Here is a 2,500-nt window from a genome sequence, read left to right on the forward strand (position 1 = left end):
GTTTGTGTTTTCTGTCTGAAGAATCTCTTTCCAATGTTTAACATTCACAGCTACAATTTCTAGTCTTAATATCCGTGGCTTCGGCGACGACGCCAAGCAGAAATGTGTTTTTGATTTCGCAAAACAGTCTAACTCGCAATTTATTTTTGTGCAAGAAACCTTGGTTTCTAAGCCGGAGGCGATTAATTCTCTCCGCGCTAAATGGACCGGTCCGAGTTTTTGGTCCCCCGCTTCGGGTAAACAGGGCGGGGTCGCAATTTTAGTTTCGGAAAATTCTCCTTTTGAGATTTTGCAGTGGCGAAGAGATTCTTCCGGTAGAATAGTGAGTGTTTTAGCCGCTCTCGGCGAACACAAATTTAATTTAGTTAATATTTACGCGCCCACAAATGTTACTGATCGCAAAGGCTTTTATGATACCTTACATGAATATTTTTTTCCGAACTCTCTTAAGATCATTGGAGGTGATTTTAATTGCATTGAAAGTGAATTTGATAAGCTCGGGGGGAATTTAACACTCGCTACGGAATTGAAAGAATTGCGCACAGTACATCGCTTAACCGATATCTGGCGCAAAAAGCATGGGCGTCAGACCCAGTGTAGCTGGTTTAATGCCGATAAATCTATCGGGTCTCGGCTCGATAAATTTTTCATAGCGGACGATTTAGTGGCAAAAACTGTCAAATGTGAAATTCTTCCTTGCGTGTTTTCCGACCACGACTCGGTTGTTTTGCAGCTCAATTTGATTGACATTTTTAGGCGTGGCCCTGGCCTTTGGAGGCTAAATTTAGATTTGCTTGAAGATGAAAATTTTTGCGATATGATTTCCAAACTTGTTGAAAATCACGTCTTGTATCAGAAAGCCTTTCCGAATATTCATGACTGGTGGGATTTTTTAAAAGAGTCTATAAAACTTGCGTCTCAGAATTTTAGTAAGACCAAACTTCGGAATTTGAATCGAAATCGGGTTTGCATAACTAATTTGTTGATTGAAGCAAAACGCGCGTTGTCAGGTGGTGATGACTCGGTTAAGGACACGATCGATCGGTTAGAAAGTCAGCTTCGAGCTATTAATCTGTCCCAACAGAAATCTGGCCAAGTGCGAAGTCGAGCTCAATGGATTGAAGAAGGGGAAAAACCCACTAGTTTTTTCTTTAAACTTGAATCTGAGCGCGCTCAGAAAAACAAGATCGACTCTATTTTTAACGCGGCAGGCATTGAAGTGGCTTCCCAGCCCGAAATAGAACAAGCGCATGTTGATTTTTACCGAACTTTATATTCCGCCGAACCGACGGATGATACTATTCAAGCAGACCTTTTGGCTAAAATCGACTGTTTTCTACCTGAATTAAATTCTTTATCGTGTGACGGTCAATTACTTGAGACCGAAATCGGTGATGCGATGCGTGGACTCTCAACTGGTAAAACTCCCGGCTCGGACGGGTTGCCGAAAGAATTTTACGCGAAATTTTGGGATCTCTTGTGCCCTCACCTCTTAGCTGTTTACGATCATAGTTTCGCTACAGGCTCTTTTAGTAGTTCTATGCAGGAAAGTGCTACTCGGCTAATTTTTAAAAAAGGCGAACGTAAGAATCTCAAGAATTGGCGGCCCATTTCGCTTCTCAATGTTGATTACAAAATCTGTTCTAAAGCGCTTGCTAATCGTTTGTCTAAAGTGTTATCTTCTATAATCCAAAATGACCAAACCTGTTCAGTTCCCGGTCGAACTATCTTCGGTAATTTATCCCTGTTACGCGACACGCTCGATTATGTAAACATCACGAACGAAACTGGTATTTTATTGAGTTTAGATCAGGAAAAAGCCTTCGACCGCGTCGATCGCACTTTCTTGATGAAAGTTTTAGAAACCTTCGGATTTGGCCAGAACTTTCGTCGATGGATTTCTGTTTTATACAATAACGCTTCCATGCGAGTTCTTGTTAATGGCTTTCTTACCGATCGAATTTTTCTCGAGCGCGGTGTGCGACAGGGGGATTCCCTGTCCCCGCTTTTATATATTTTATGCGCTGAAGTTTTAGCGGCTAATATTAGACATGATAGTACCATAAAGGGTTTTCTTTTACCAGGAGCGTCAGGACAACACTTTAAGATCGGTCAATATGCTGACGATTCCACCTGTCTAGTTAAAGATTTATTCTCTCTCGATCGTTTGTTTACATTGCTTCGCAAGTACGAAGCGGGCACCGGAGCAAAATTAAATGTTTCTAAGACCGAAGCTATGTGGTTAGGCGCTTGGCGCTCCAAGCCAGAGGCCCCTTATGGGCTCACTTGGGTGTCCAAGATGAAAATACTGGGTGTCTGGTTTAACAATGGTACAGTGAACACTGAACCCGACAATTGGCTGCCTCGGCTTTCCAAACTTGAGGCCAATTTGAACCTCTGGAAGTCTCGTGCGCTGTCCTTAGTTGGCAAAGTTCTGATCATTAATATTCTCGGTGCTAGTAAATTTTGGTTTCTCTCCAAAGTTCTCCCCACCCCCGAG

The 2,500-nt window shown here is 42.4% G+C and overlaps 1 protein-coding gene across 1 annotated transcript in view; it reads left to right on the plus strand.

The window, feature by feature from the left end:
- Positions 1 to 2,500, plus strand: part of LOC146486819 (uncharacterized) — a 5,157-nt gene that overhangs the window by 1,330 nt on the left and 1,327 nt on the right. The window contains exon 1 of the mRNA XM_085089628.1: positions 1 to 2,500. This exon is cut by the window's left edge and continues 1,330 nt beyond it; it is cut by the window's right edge and continues 1,327 nt beyond it. The gene's annotated coding sequence lies outside the window, so the exon portion shown is untranslated.

This window comes from Pavona decussata, unplaced genomic scaffold (genome assembly GCF_977016875.1).
Source record: "Pavona decussata unplaced genomic scaffold, jaPavDecu1.1 SCAFFOLD_19, whole genome shotgun sequence".
Taxonomy (NCBI): Eukaryota; Metazoa; Cnidaria; class Anthozoa; order Scleractinia; family Agariciidae; genus Pavona; species Pavona decussata.